Below are 17,500 nucleotides of genomic sequence, written 5' to 3'. Positions count from 1 at the left end.
TTAGATGTAAATAAAATATTTAATTAAGAAAACAGTAATATTTCTTGTGCTAACTGAAATATAAAAATAAAAACACGGAAATATATAAATAAAAAAAAAGGAAATTCTACCAAAACCTAATTGAGACTAAGGGTTCCAGGTCTTTCTCCGTTCCCTCAAACAATTTGGTTCGGGAATTTGGAACGCTCCGCCTTCCTCTGTTGTCATTATGGCCCGACGAGGCTCTCTCTCTCTCTCTCTCTCTCTCTCTCTCTCTCTCTCAAAGATGAATGAAACCTATCTACATGGAAATCTACAAATATCAAAGCTGCCTCTACCTCAGTAAGGTCGTCTTGGTCTCTTCTTCAAAATACACATGTATAAACACATAAACAATTATATAATACTAAACTACATGGGAGATATAAAACAAACGAATAACTATATGGGAAATATATACCAAAGGAATAACTGCATGAAAAATATATAACAAACAAATAATTGCATGTGAAATATATAACAAAGGAATAACTGCATAGGAATATATAAAAAAACTAATAACTGCATAGGAAATATATAATAAAGGAATAACTGCATAGGAATTATATAACAAAAAAGTGCATGCGAATTATGCAACAAACGAATATAAAAAAACTACAAAAATAGAGCTAAATTTAAACCGACACTCGCAAAAAACAAAAATTAACAGTAAACAAAAAATTTCCCCATAAAAAGTAAAATACAAGTCCAGAAGTAATACAAAGAACCAGAATAAAAAATAAAAAAATCAGAGAGACCATAACATTTTACAGTTACCAGGAAACACGCCAATATAACATCCGGTACCTCACTTGGCTGCCCAATCGTAACCTTAATAAGAAAGAAGTGGATGTCATCCATCCTCCTCCATTCCCAAGATTTTTTTTTTTTTTTTCTAAGCTAACGCTTCTGCGCCCCCTTTTGACCCAAGTGTTGTAACGTAAATTTTTTTCTAATTCATAAAAAGAAAATAGTGATGAACTTCGATGAACTTTTGGCTCTTTCATAAATTTTGCAGGCATTATTATGGATATTTTTTTTAGCCGTTCTGACCACAAATGTTTTATAGTATACTGACTTTTTAATTAAAAGAAAAATTCTTAATGAGCAATACTGTGCATTTCTCGCTTATGAATAGTTATTGTTAATTGTGCTGGATTTTTATTGCTCCTCTGAGCTCAAGCCATTAAACATATACTATCATAAATTTCATATTACAAAAAACAAATTAAAAAAAAACTTTATCAGCTAATCATAAATCTTTTATAATACTATTTTGTGCTTTACATGAGGCTAGTTAATTGTGGTGGGTCATTGCGGAGAAGTGTATGTCTAATAATTTAATCCCTGAAACGGAAAAATGGTGTGTGTGTATGTATGTATGTGTATGTATATAGTATTTGTATGTATGTATGTATGTAGTGTATGTATGTATGTATGCATGTATATATATATATATATATATATATATATATATTATATATATAAATATTATATATATATATATATAAATATATATATATATATATATATATATATATATATATATATATATATATATATATATATATATAGATATATATATATATATATATATATATATATATATATATATATATATATATATATATATATATATATATTATATATTTATACATACACAATCCACAAGACCAAAATTTTAAGCCTGTGTCTATAAGCTTCAGCTTGCTCATGCGTGTGACGGAACTTGTGACTGATTGGAATGGTTCGTGCATTGAAATGACGTTACGTATATATTTTTTTTCATACAGCTATCCATTGATCACACGTATCACGTACAACTTTTTTTTATTTTTCTTAAAGAAAACTTTATTTCTTGCTCCAAAATTCTACGCAGACGCAAATAAAATTAAACTTTTGATAGATATTATACCTTGTCTATTTGTACCATAGATAGGGCATATATAAATAAAAAAGGGATAAAGACAAAATTGCTATTTTAACATTCAATTGGAGATTTAAATCGACTTAATAAGAGAGGAATAAAGGCTAAATGAATAAAAAAAGAGGAAATAAATGCTAAAGGAATAAAGAGAGAAAATAAAAGCTAAAGGAATAAAAAGAGAGAAATAAAGGCTAAAGGAATAAAAAAAAGAGAAGTAAAGGCTAAAGGAATAAAAATAGAGAGAGAGAAATAAAGGCTATAGAAATAAAAAAAGAGGAAGAAATAAAGGGTAAAGGAATAACAAAATAGAGAGAGAGAAATAAATGCTAAAGGAATAAAAAGGAGAGAGAAATAAAGTCTAAAGGAACAACAAAATAAAGAGAAACAGAGAGAAATAAAGGCTAAAGGAATAAAAAGGAGAGAGAAATAAACAATAAAGGAATAAAAAAAACTCAGAGAAATCATGGCTAAAGGAATAGAAAACCAGAGAAATCAAGGCTAAAGGACTAAAGTGTGTGTGTGTGTGTGTGTGTGTGTGTGTGTGTGAGAGAGAGAGAGAGAGAGAGAGAGAGAGAGAGAGAGAGAGAGAGAAAATAATGACAGAGGCTACTTAAGATGATGGGTCTCCAGGCAGCTCCTCCCATTCCGTCCCCATAAAGACCCTGGCCATTAATTAAAGTCGCTTCCTAAGAAGCTTTGGTTAAGAATGATAATCTGGTGGGCTTATCAAGAAGAAAAAGGAGGCTGCCGAGACGACAATGTTTGAGTTCAGAGGTCCATACGAGAGCCGAGTTTACGTTTCACAACCTGGACGTTCCTCTTAACTGTGTACCCTTACATTAACATAAAAAAAAACCCACGACGATTAAAAGTAAACCTTTAGATGACAATACTTATATTAGCATCAATATTGCGTCAGCTGTTCAATCGATATCTTCAAAAACTAAAGCCAAAAACTCTACAATAAAAATTATTTTAAGGGAATAGATTTTCTCAACAGTAGTCGTGTGTCGTATGCTCCGTGTAAACTGAGAAAATAGACTGATTACTGAAAAGTATAGCCCTACACACACACACACACACACACACACACACACACACACACACACACATATATATATATATATATATATATATATATATATATATATATATATATACTACACTATATATAAAACAGAATACGAATATGTAAATATTAATTTAGGATAACCAGTTAATTGATTTCTGTTATTAAAACCCACAAACCTACTCTCTCTCTCTCTCTCTCTCTCTCTCTCTCTCTCTCTCTCTCCTCTCTCTTACACACACACATACACAGAGCAACTAAAATAAAAAGTATTTTGCTAATCGACAGGATTACTAATTGATCTTTCAATAGCAGCATATAAAAAATGCAAAAAAATTGATAAATTTTTAAAATCAATAGCTCTCTCTCTCTCTCTCTCTCTCTCTCTCTCTCTCTCTCTCTCTCTCTCTCACACACACACACACACACACACAAAGAAAATAAATCTAGTTAACGACAAATATTAACGGACTAAAAATAACCTACGCCAGTAGCACACTTCTTCCCAGTCCCTCTTAAAAATAAAAACCTCTAAAAAAATAAAAAATAAAAAACTATCTCACACCGGCGAGCAGCATCCGCAAGGTAATTATATACGGTGCATTAACGTTCGCTATCAATTAATCTTTAACGGTCCAGGTGAGCGAAGGGGCCTGAGAAGAAACGCCTACATATTCGTGAGGAGAGAGAGAGAGAGAGAGAGAGAGAGAGAGAGAGAGAGAGAGAGAGAGAGAGAGAGAGTCCAAAATACCTTTTATTTGATAAAGAACTGAAAAAGAAAGTTTATGCCAAAGGACAAGCGCTGGGACATATGAGATCATTTGGCGATGAACGTGAAATTACCAGTAAGACGGTTCGGAAGGAGTAAAGAGGAAAACTTCGCAGTTGCACTATGAAACATTTGTTAGAGAGGGTGGAAAGTCAGATGAAAAAGAAGGAATTTGAACGGAGATACAGTAAAAGGAATGAAAGAGGTTGCAGCTAGGGGGCGCTGAAGGGACGCTGCAAAGATCCTTAAGTAATGCCTGCGGTGCACCCCGTGAGGTACACTGACGGCACTAACCCCCACTGGGATTTTATTAGGAAACCACTAAAAAAAAAAACTAATAGGAGAGTTGAACGCAGTAACAAAATAATATAAACTAATATAATTAAAACCAAATGAATAAAAACACTGTATTCCTGTTGACATCTGAAGGTGGTCAGTAGGTTGTAGGAAAAATTTGAATACAATAAAACGTTGTAAAATGTTTTTTGTTTTCTTCCCGCTGAAATAACGTCCTTAAGAGATCATTTACAATACATTTGTTTATATATATATATATATTATATATATATATATATATATATATATATATATATATATATATATATATTGTGCTTAGTTCGCTTCCGACAAAAAAAAGCATAATACAACATTCAAAAATGGTATATATCATGACTTGCAGCACGATAAGACATTACGAAAGGTCATTTATCTTAAAAACAGACTGCCTTGATCTCATTTACTAATTATTATTAATATTATTATTATTATTGCAAAGGCTAACATGCCCAACAGAGGACAAAAAAGGGAAAAGATGCAACGGGAAATAATACGTAGTATCGATGAAAATAACAAATACATTCAGATACACAAATGAAAACAAATACTTAATCATAATATCATACAAAAACCAACTGACGTGGATAATGCAACAATTCTCTCTCTCTCTCTCTCTCTCTCTCACCAGGAGCACATCCTCTCTCTCCCTCTCTCTTGACTACCATAAAAGAACCAACTGACATGTATAAGGTAATAACTCTGTCTGTCTGTCTGTCTGTCTCTAACTAGGAGCACATCCTCTCCCTCCCTATCTCTCTCTAACCAGGAACACATCCTCCTTCAGCTCAATGTAACAACATACGTATTAGTAAACTAACTCTCTCCTCTCTCTCTCTCTCAAATGCAAGCGACTTACAAATCACATTTACAAATAATAACACCAACCCCCCTTCTCTCTCTCTCTCTCTCTCTCTCTCTCTCTCTCTCTCTCTCTCTCTCTCTCTCTCTCTCTCTCTCTCTCTCCAATGAGCTATCGTGCTATCCAGACGACGGACAATACTTGCATGTGAGGAAGCGTGAGTAGACGGGCGATCTAAAGCACGCAATGAATAAATACCACAATCCCGTGCGTAGGGTTAATCCAATGCTATGTTATGCCTCCGGGCCATCTATAGAGAGAGAGAGAGAGAGAGGAGATAGAGACGAGAGAGAGAGAGAGAGAGAGAGAGAGAGAGAGAGAGAGAGAGATATTAGGTCACTGACCAGCAACCAATAACCAGGAAGTGTGAGTGATATTACGACCTGAGGATAATGGATCAATTTTTACAGCAGAGGAAAGCTATTCAAGCTATATTTAGATTATAAAAAAAAAAAAATTTATAAGATTTCACAGAGTAACGCGCACGGCGTGAACGCAATATTTCATGTTTGCTTTCAAGCACATAACATTGATTGTTCATGCTCGGTATAATTTGTAAACAACATTATAAATACATACGAATGTGACCAAAGAGGCAGAAAAAACGGAAAAAATAGAGGCATTCTGTTTATGTAAACATATAAACAAAAACATTAGGTACACCAGAGAGAGAGAGAGAGAGAGAGAGAGAGAGAGAGAGAGAGAGAGAGAGAGAGAGAGAATGTATGTAAATAAAGACACAAACATATCAAATACACCAGAGAGAGACGAGAGAGAGAGAGAGAGAGAGAAAGAGAGAGAGAGAATGTATGTAAATAAATACACAAACATATCAGATACACCACACACACACACACACACACACAACACAGACTTCAAAATTCATCATGGACTTCCAAACAATTTCACAAGCAGTAATTCAAATTCAACCCACCGCTATCCTTTGGTAAAGCCCCGTTCTGCTCAACCACGTACGCATCCAGTCACACTTTTATCGCATAAATAAGCAGCAACCGGTCAATGTTGACCCTGTTATACACCAGGCTCTCTCCTACAGTGCCTCTCTGTGACAAGCCCAGTGACACAAATCCATCAATAAAGTGTTATCCGGGAAATTTATGATATTCCTGAAGAGGAAAAACACGTACACACCACCAACACGTGTGTGTGTGTGTGAAATGTGTGTGTGTGTGTGTGTGTGTGTGTGTGTGTGTGTGTGTGGTGTGTTTTTGTGTCGACAAGAGATATTATTTGCACTACTGCGAGTGTTATGAAAGTCACAGAAGTGTGAACATTACACAAAGATTTGTAACTACTACTTACATCGCTTTAAGTATGAATCGGCGATAATAACTTACCTGAAAAATAGAAAGAAAAGTAAATTAAAATAATTACACATAACTACTTCCATTCCTCGGCCCAAATCGTATACCATATATTAATATATATATATATGTATACATATATATATATTATATAATATATATATTATATATATTTGATATATATACTTCCCTTTGCTTTGTCCTCTATATATAGACACACACGCCAGCAATACTTTTATGGTAAGTAATATAACAATCAGCAATTCAACAAGTGATCAGAAAATGAAATGCCAATGCCACCCCTTTTTATTGACTCAAATCAATAACAAAAATGGTTTATAGGTCACGATACCTTTTATAGCACTGATAGGCAGTTATAGGTCACCTAACCACGTAACTATTATTAATAGATAGCTCTCGCATACCATTTTTACACCTCTCAATTACAGCCAATTACTAACAGGTGTATCGGACGTTTCCAATTACGCAACATCGATAGTCAATATTTCGTATGTTTCAATTACGATTTTAGCGACGATAATTACAGGATCTTTAATTACAAAACAACTCTGCTGGTCGCTTGCATTGCTGTTGCATGATCTTTAATTACAATCCAACAAAGTTGGTCCCTCGCATTACTGTTAGGTTTCGTTATATCATTGTCGAATCGAAATATGAGACCATTTGAAACCACCATAAGATTCTGTGAACTTTTGTATCACAAGCAGATCTTGTGAACGTTTGTATCATAATCAGATCTAGTTCGTATTACAATCAGATCCTATAAACGTTTGTATCACAACCAACTCTTGGTAATGTTCGTATCACAATCAAATCCTGTGAACGTGTGTATCACAATCCTATCTTGGCAACGTTTGTGTCACAACCAGATCCTGTGAACGTTTGTATAGCAATCTGATCATGTTACCGTTTGTTAACTACTACATCTTGTGGTCAATTGAATTATCAAAATTCTGAGACACCATTCATCACCTACGTCATAACCCACTTCAGTGGTAAAAAAATCTTCTTCATTATGAACTATCGTAATCACCTTACATTAGTAAGAAAGATTGCAAAACGATGATTTCCGTGCGTAGTTGAGTTACTTAATCAGGTCGAACAATGACCGAATCTGCTCACAGGACGGATCCAGAAGGCGATTCCTGACCCTCTAGAGCAGGAATTCTCAAAAATGTTTGGGCCCATGCACCCTTTCACCGTATGTCAGAATGTCACTCCGTCCCCTCCAAAAGTGTCTGCCTCAAAAGGTGCACTACAAAAAACATGCATCATATAAAACAAAAATCTTTGGTCACGACCCATCCCCAAAACTCGGAAATTTCCCCCCAAAGGGGGAATTCCGCCCCCCTCACCCCCCCCCCCCCCCCCACCCCCCCCCCCCACCAACCCCCAGTTGAGAACCACTGCTCTAGAGTAAAGCCATTCATTCTTTTAAAAAGAAATCTGGCAGACGATCTTGTAAATCTAAACCTGAAAAACGCCGAGAGAGAAATAATTTCTATTTTTATTTTACAATGCAGCTTTCTCATCCTCAAGAGAATTCTCGGCCCAAGTGATATCGCTTCAGTTCTCGGAAAGTCTTTTGGCATGAAGTTGTTGTTGCTGTTGTGCACCTCCTCCTCCTCTCTTTTTTTTTTAATTTCTATTTTTTTTTTCTTTTTTTTTTTACTGGCTGTAACCGCCACACTCGCATGTGATTCATTGCTCAGGGCACCACCAAAACCACAGTTTTCATTTTCACTTCATCAAAATTTTGTGTGTGTGTGTGTATATATATATATATATATATATATATATATATATTATATATATATATATATATATATATATAGAGGGAGAGAGAGAGAAGAGGAGAGGAGAGAGAGATTGAGAAGAGAGAGAGAAGAAGAAGAAAAGAAGAAGGAGAGATAGAAGAGAAAGAGAAGAAAAAAGAAGAAGCAGAAGAAGGAAGAAGAAGAAGAAGAAAGCTATCACTCCTCACAAACTACCACCTCTACCTCATTCTAAATCTCGTCATATACCCCAGACCGCCATGTGCCAAGTCCTGTTCGAATTCCAGCAATACCTATGTAAGGTGATCCATGATACTAGATTCCGGTCAGTCTCGACGCAAAGGTCACCGGAATGACGTCAGTGAAATAAAAGTTTGAGTATTCCAGGTGCCTGTGACATTTCCGGCTGCCGCTGCTGAACTTGAAGATCGTGAAACGTGATGAGGATAAATATAGATATAGAGATATATATATATAATATAATATATAATATATATATAATTATATATAATATATATATATTATTACACACAAACATATATTATATATAAAAAATATAATCCTATTCCGTTGAAATGAAAGTCAAAGAAAATCGGTAAAATCAGTGAAATACGGATCTCGGTAATTCCCAACCGTGAAGGTTTACCCGAAAGATTCGTCTAGGATGTAACTTCTTTTTATTGTTACGAGTTTCAGAAATTTCAGGAGGATATTCTTTCTTTCTGAAACAATCACATACAAGATAATGCTACTCTCTTTTTCGTAAGAAACGACTTTTATCTTAATAATTTCAAACGCAAATTGCTTCTCGCATACAAACTCACTCAAGAACTGAGTCTGAAAAAAGTATTATAAATTCGATAAGTCACATAGCCACAATTCGTAATAAAATAGAAAAGCAAAAACACAAAAGAGACAAAGGAGAAAAAAAAATATTTTCAAATGGGAATAGAACCATCATTAAATTGCAACAGCGGTTTGTAGAGCTTGTAGACCAGCAAAGCGCCAGCACACATACTGAATACTTTAACGAGAAGTGAGGGTTAAAAGAGAAAAATAAAATGCGAGCATAAAATAGAACAGAAGAGAAACGAAACGAATAGTGAGAGAAAAACTTAAGTAAAGGGAATAACATGGCTGGTAAAAGGATGAGAGAAATAACGCGGGACCAGACACGTAGTCTGAGGCTCCCTGTGACGTCACTTTCATGAATTCATAACGACAACCGCGCCCTCGCTCCAAGGTTCGAAGAGCGGAACAAGACGAGGAACGGCGGGCGCTGAGAGATCTATTTACAGAATCATTACGTCACGATACGGCAAAGATGGGTCTCATCATCATTCGCGCCGGAGTGAGGATATTCAATAATCGTAATACAGTCTTAACTGAAAAATAATAACCGTTAAGTTATCTTCTTCACTGTTTTTATAAGCGCCTAAGATTTGAGAAGGATAAGATAATTTCCCTGCCTATTTTTTCCGCGCTTTCTAATTCACTTACGAATTGAGCACAGAGACAAGTAACGCTTGCAAGAGAGGTGAATCCAAAAATAGATTTTTCTACAAATGCGAAGTCCTGAAAAATAATTATTGTTCACAAGTCAAATTATTTGTTGCTTTTCAATATGTATTCCATTTACACGCCAAGCTTCACGCCTGATGACTTCTAAAGGAAGGCAAAGCACGTCCTGTTTCTATTTCTAGCCTGAATTTAAAAAAAGAGATTTACTTATTCAGGTTTCCTACGACATATTACATTCAATTCAGTTTTTCTTTAAGTGTCAATATACTCTCTATATTTTTTTTATATCTCGTCCCACTTTATATGACAGAAATTGCTTATTTATATATAACATTGTCTATACAATGGTTATAACAATACAGCAAAAGCAACAGTAAGCGGAGAAAAAGGTATCTTGTTAGGATACCAAGAATCAAATTTACAGTCTATTTAAACTCATTCACACACATGGTCGCCCACAGCATATTTTCCAAATTTTATACTATTATATATATATATATATATAAATATATATTATATATATATATATATATATATATATATATATATATATATATAATATATATTATATATATATATATATATATATATATACACACATACATACGTGCATTACAACTGCGATGCAATAATATAAGTGAAGCAGAATGTGATAAAGAAAAAATACAACGTTACATTGACGTTTTTCAATACTTCCATATCTTCTTCAGCTGAATTCAAATATTTCTGGAAAGTACAACGCAGTGATATACTGTATACAAATTATTATACAATACATAATGATACCTTTAATTTACGTAAACTGAAAGAATATATTATAAAATTGTAGAAAAACACAGTGATGTAGTTAAATGTAACAAATGTAATAAATATATATCTATATATATATATATATATATATATATATATATATATACATTTTTTCGCATTTTTTCCAGGATTTCAGGGCAAGTGCTCCCTCTTGCCCCTATGTGCGGGCGCCCATGTTCATACAGACAGAATAATTAGGCCCAGTGAGTGTTCTCCATTAGGCGATGCTAAAGAATATTATCCTCAGTGAGTTGGATATTAACATCTCAAACACATTCCGCATGCAAAAGTGTATGGCTTAACTTAGTCTACTGTGCAAATAATCTTGCAAGTTTTTTTTATATTTCCTAACTGACCAATGAAGAATGTATTAGTCATGATATGGAGTCTACATTATAACGCTGCAGATACTCACTGAACTATTTTCAATCAGAATAGAATAAAATATAATAGAATAGAATAGAATACAGAATTTAGGCTAAGGACAAGGGCTGGGACCTATGAGTTCATTTAGCGCTGAAAGCGAAATTGATAGTATGAAGATTTGAAAGGTGTAATAGAAGGAAAATATCGAGTTGCATTAGGAAACAATTTTTAGAGAGGGTGGCAAGTTGGACGGAAGAGAGTGAGTATGGACGGAGATACAGTAAAAGAAATGACGCTGCAAAGACTCCAAGTCCTGCCGACAGTGCACTACGTGAGCTGCAATGACTGCTCTCTACCCTCTACCGGGTATTTTCAATCACAAATCTTTGACCTTCATTTGATATATGAATACACATTGGACATCCAAAATCTTCAGAATGTCGGACATTTCTTCAAAACGAAAGCTGGGGATGTGTTTGAACATCGCTGGTGACTTCATCAGAAACATTCGCTAATTTGAAACACCTGTCTGTGCCTCAACATCTGTTGCGTGCATGAGTGATTGCAAAACAACAAAAGCCTGCAAACAGTGACCTTCAAAAGAAGTTTGGCAGGAATGAAGCTGACCTTCGCTCTCTTCTGCTCGTAAGCATCCAGGAAATGTCATAATTGAAAAATACGATAAGCAGCATCTTGTCAAACGAGAGAGAGAGAGAGAGAGAGAGAGAGAGAGAGAGAGAGAGAGAGAGAGAGAGAGAGAGAGCTGTGTACCTCACTAATGTAAAACGTAAAAAACAAGAGAAAAGACTCTTCAATATCAAGAACTTGACCCATTATCTCCTTAATTATGGAATCAACTGAACAAAGGCACCAGAGAGAGAGAGAGAGAGAGAGAGAGCTGTGCACCTCATTAATGTAAAACGTAAAAAAACAAGAGAAAAGACTCTTCACTATCAAGAACTTGACCCATTATCTCCTTAATTATGGAATCAACTGAACAAACGGCACCAATCTAACAATGACAGTAACAACCAGACACTGACATCATCAGCCTGGAAAAAAAAAGTCTGTTGTTATAGTAACAAACGATTTGCGTCAAACGTTAATAATGATGGATGCATTGTTGCAGCTGTATTTTACCCAGAGTTCAATGGACTAAAGCGGTGTGGACGATCTTTGCTGCTTAACACCGGTTTATGATAAAGATGACTTCTTTTTTTTTACGAAACTAGACATTGGCTATCTCCTTTACGTAAACAGCAGTGCACTTGATGTGTCGTCAACTTTGGGATTGTCTGTACACTTATGCCGGTTCACTTATGCCCGGGTAAGAGGGGAAGGCTATGAGACGGGTTGACGCCATAGTAAGATTTGACAAAGATTTAACAAAGATTTTTAGGAATCTCAGATGACAATAAATAAGAGAATATTGTGCTGACAATTAAACGAGAAATACAGTGAGACTTGTTTGTTATGAAGCCTACAGAGAAAAACATACAACTAGTCAGGATTTTAAACTGCGAGACTTAATTTGTCTGGTTCACTGAATGACTGGATTAGGATGAATAACTATAATCTAAGCTACAGTAGTCTCTCTGACCTAAAATAAAGTAACCCTCTACGACAATTACCCTTCTTTTATCTGTAATGGCTCAGTCTGTTCTCAGGCATTTTCTAATTCCCACCACTTAAAGAGACCGTTCGCTTGGTAAACTGTAAACAAAACTACGTAGACACAAGGCGGACGATAATTCGTTCCCTAAAACGAAGTCATGAAGAGACAGAGTAAGATGTAAATACTTGGCCAAAGAATCCATCCATATATATATATATATATATATATATATATATATATATATATATATATATATATATATACACACACACAAATTTTACAGTCACTTCAACAACACCAACTTGTCCCGGAGCAAACAAATCATTCCTAGTTTTATTGTCGTACAAAAAACTTGTGCTGACCAAACATTCCTAGAGTACGTTCCATGTTCGTCCCACCAGCACTCATACTTTTAAAGGAAACAACTTAATTTTTTTTTAACAATATGATTCTATTATAAGTTGAAACATAACACTAAATATTTCACGCTCTAAATCTCAAGTAAAATGACCATGGTAATTACAGTCCGCGAAAAGAATTAAAAATACTGTGGCATTGTAAAAAATCATCTCAATTTTTACGTAATAGTGCCAATGAAAACCATATCATTAGATGTATATATATACATATAAATATATATATATAATATATATATATATATATATATATTATATATATATATATATACTTTCAGCAACAGAGCAATTATGGGTCAGTAATTATCAACCAATAATCTCAAGTTAACAAAAATACTTATAAGAACCGATGAAGACAAACTACTTTGACAGATAGAAAAAAAGAAAGCCTTGCAATTATTGAGGAATATTCCCAATAAAAAATTGCAACAAATTCCTTAACGCTTTTGCTCTGTTCTCTGGAATCGTGATAAGGAAATCAGAGGAAGAAGAATAACAGGAGGAGACAGGAAGGAGAGGAGATTGCAGGAGAAGGAGGAGAAGGAGGAGGAGGAGGAGTACGAAGAGTAACGCGGGAATGACGACAAAGAGGAGGAGGAATAAACGGGAATAAACCAAGGCACTGTTGCAAGTTGCAACATTCCCCTCCAACATGCAAGATAATTGGCTTTTAATTGACAGCGCCTCGCCTGAAATATCTATTGCCAAACTTCTGCACTCGAAAATTTCCCGTGCTCACACAATCGCCAACAATTAAAACGTATTACAGAAAGTGTAATACATATACTATTAGCAATACTGAAGGTAAAGTCGACAGTGACATAAAAGGATAAGATAAAATAAGTAACAATGATGGTAATTTACTAAAATAAAGTAAAACAAATTATACATCAATAAAGTAATAACAGGGAAACTAATAGGTAATTCAAGCAGCTAAATACTGCAACTTCAGTAATAGACAACAGATAGGAAGATAAATAAAAAAGAGGAAATAAATTTACACAGATAAGACAACAGAAAAATTAATAAAAAAAACATACAGCCGAAAAATTTAACTAAATAAAAAAGAGGAAATAAATTTACACAGATAAGACCACAGAAAAATTAATAAAAAAAACATACATGCCGGAAAAATTTAACTTTTTAGAGATAGAATAGAGAGTACAATACACAATTCAACAGCTTATTCTGGGGAATTACTGCCGAAAACCATTAAACAAAACACACACACACACACACTTAGAAAAAACATAATTCCTTAGATCTTCAAACCACGAAACTCATGTCCCTCATTCAGAGTACTACATCAAACACAGAAAACTAACGGAGACTGCCACCACAAATGGTTACAGTGGCGGTGGTATTAACCGACATATAGACTTAATCCATGACCATCACGTCATTACTGGGGATCAATTACAGCAATCTTTCTGAAAGCTTCTATGACCAAACATCACTTTCTAATGAACTTTCGTTACCATTGCCATAATATACTTATATTTCGAAATGTTATTAAGGAGTTTAAGTCAAAGAGGACTGCTTCGAAGTTATGTCCAAATTCTTATATTGCTCAAGTTTCTTTCTTAAGGATAGGAAGTATATATTAGTTAATAAAGTTGCCACTCACGTCGATATCTTTAATCATATATATATATATATATATATATATGTGTGTGTGTGTGTGTGTGTGTGTGTGTGTGTGTGTGTGTGTGTTGTGTGTGTGGGTGTGTTTGGTGTGTGTGTGGTGTGCAAACAAATCTTGTTATAGGCTGAACATTCCCGTCCACTTATATAAAAAGTATGCGGCAAACCTATGCGAGAATTTTAACAAACATACCAGACAATCAGTCCTGAAAAGCATCAGGTCTTTAAAACAGCTAAACAAAATAAATAAATAAATACATAAATAAAGATATATATATTTCTAATGTATATTATATATATATATATTACTATATAATATTATTCGATCTATATAAATTATCTATATATATAACCTATTTTAGGTTTTTCCTGAATAACGTAAGAAATCTTAAAAACCTGACTCCTTACAAAAGTCAGGAAATGAGGATCAGAAGTTCCAGCAAAGACAGCAGAATTTGGTTAGAACGGAGGCTCAATAAACGTTCCAAATCTGTCAGAATAATGCGAAAACATATGCTCTACAGACACCTGACATATACTTGTTACCAACAAAGGCCGTAAACACGCTTACTAAAGGGCCTCGGGCTTAGAAACATTAAAAGATTGCTGCCTTAAATATTTTAAAGACGTCTACTTTTAACCTGTTAAAAACATCTGTTGCGCTTTACGGAAATAGCAAGCACCTGGACTTCAGATGTGTCAAAAGGGAAGCTCACAAACTAATATACAAATTTAAGATTCACGTCATCAAAAGGTACAACAATTACATCATCGAGTTTTCTCGACAAGAACACTTAAATTCACAATTTCTTTTTACAGTAGCTAAATAAATATTTAAAAATAGGGCCATTTTAAAATCTAACAGCTTGTATTCCCATTAACCTCAGGGGGAAAATGACTGGTCACATTATACAGAACAAAAAATAATTGGCTTCCGCACTTTACCCATTAAAAACTACAACAAAAGATATCTTAGTATCTAAGATAGTCTAATTTGAATACATTAAACTCCTTTCATATACAGAATAATGATGATTGTATATGTTCATCGGACGAAAGGGCTTTTGTTTGCCAACACTAAGCTCGTTTAGGTCTAAAAGCTAATAAAATGAGAACGCAATTATTCATTAAATGAATGTGCCCTTGGATGGCTGGAAATGTAAGCGCAATACTTTTATCCTTGTAGGCTATAGATCTGTGTCTTATGTACTAATCTTGGATCAGAGTCCTATGTAATAACCTATAACAATGTTTACGAACGTATCTGTGTACATGCAATCATTGAATGTTCACATACATACGTGCATGCATGTATGCGAGTCTTGCCGTGTATATATTTTTGTTTTGTTTGTATGGTGCTTTTACGTTGCAGGGAACCAGTGGTTATTCAGCAACGGGACCAAAGGCTTTACGTGACTTCCGAACCACGTCGAGAGTGAACTTCTATCACCAGAAATACACATCTCTCACTCCTCAATGGAATGGCCGAGAATTGAACCCGCGACCACCGAGGAGGGACGCTAATACCATACCAACCACGCCGCTGAGGCGCTTTGCCGTGTATGTAGGCACATCCATCCATCGAGCGAAATAGGAACCGTATGACGCAGGAGGGAGACAAAGAAGGTGACGTCCCACGCACACACCCCAGAGGAAATCAAAGTTGTGATTAAGGTCAGGAGCAAACCAGGACTAATGGGCCGCATCTCGACCAACGGCAAGTGGATTTTTTTTCTTCCTTCTCTTATTTCTCGGAAGAAGGATGCGTCAGTGACAGGAGAAAGAAAGGGTAAGAGTCAGGGGAAGGAGAGGGAAAGAGGAGGAATAAAAGTAAGGGGCAGGAGAGGAAAAGAGGAGGAATAAAAGTATGGGGAAGGAGAGGAAAAGAGGAAGAATAAAAGTAAGGGGAAGGAAAGGGCAATAGGAGGAATAAAAGTAAGGGTAAGGAGAGGGAAAGAGGGGTAAGAGGAAGGAAATGGAGAAGAGGCATTAAAGTACGAGGAGGGACAAAAAGAATGGCCGAGGAATAGTAGGAATACAATTGAGTACGAGAAAGAATACGACGGGAAGGAAGGAAGATAAGGGGAACAAAATTAAGAGAGTCCTGAAAAGCAAGAGTAAAGAGGACGAATGGCCGGAGTTGGAGTAAGAGTAACCAGACCGAGGAGAAACGAACTGAAGACCAGAGATGGAAAAGCAGAGAAATAAACTGGAGGACAGTAGAAAACCTGATAAGGGAACTCACTCTTCACAGACGTCATTAACGTTACGACCACCCGGCTTTTGCAGAGGCGGAGCTAGTAGGGAATCGCTGGCCTCCATCCCATCTCAACGAAAGGAGAGGAGGCAAGAGAGAAAAGAGAAGTGGAGAAGCTGTAGCTAGAGTAAGGGGATCTAAGAAAGAAAGAAAGAAAAAAAAGCGAGCCACGGAGGAATCGCTCGCGCCCACGTCTTTCCATGGCAAATCGTCTATTTTCTTTTTTTTAATTCCTGAACAGTTATTAAGGCCCATCTGTATCAGTTGAAGGATGCTGAGGCCTCATCGCCATCATTCATAACAGGCCAATTCGCGCTGATATTTCGAGATGCCAAGACGAGCGGGTGAGGTGGTGGGTGGGGAGGGAGGGTGGAGGGGAATGAGAGATAAGCAAGGGGTGAAACTTCTAGGATATACAAATATTAGCTGCTGAGATTAATATATATATATATATATATATATATATATATATATAAATATATATATATTATATATATATATATACCACACATCTCGAAATAATATGCAGTTCTAATAACCATATCTCAGGGCGCACAGACAATCCAAGGATTGGTTCAATTCCAAGCGTGTAATACCAGTCCGCTGTAAAAGAGGTACTGAGGCAAAGGGGAAACAGAAACTGGGTATTGGATGAGCCCTTATATGTCCACAATCACAACAGATAAAAAGCAAAAGTCACATGTAGACGAACTTCAAGAAGATGAAGAACGCAAAGTAAAAAGTGGCCAATACTCTAGTCTAGAAGGTGGAG

The 17,500-nt window shown here is 35.3% G+C and overlaps 1 protein-coding gene across 13 annotated transcripts in view; it reads right to left on the bottom strand.

Moving 5' to 3' along the window:
- LOC135214579 (prominin-1-like) overlaps window positions 1-17,500 on the bottom strand; it is a 440,766-nt gene that overhangs the window by 176,453 nt on the left and 246,813 nt on the right. The gene's annotated exons all lie outside the window — the stretch shown is intronic.

The sequence above is a fragment of the Macrobrachium nipponense genome, chromosome 19 (genome assembly GCF_015104395.2).
Source record: "Macrobrachium nipponense isolate FS-2020 chromosome 19, ASM1510439v2, whole genome shotgun sequence".
NCBI lineage: Eukaryota > Metazoa > Arthropoda > Malacostraca > Decapoda > Palaemonidae > Macrobrachium > Macrobrachium nipponense.
Note: the sequence above shows the minus strand (reverse complement) of the source record. Positions and strands in the feature narration are given on the sequence as shown.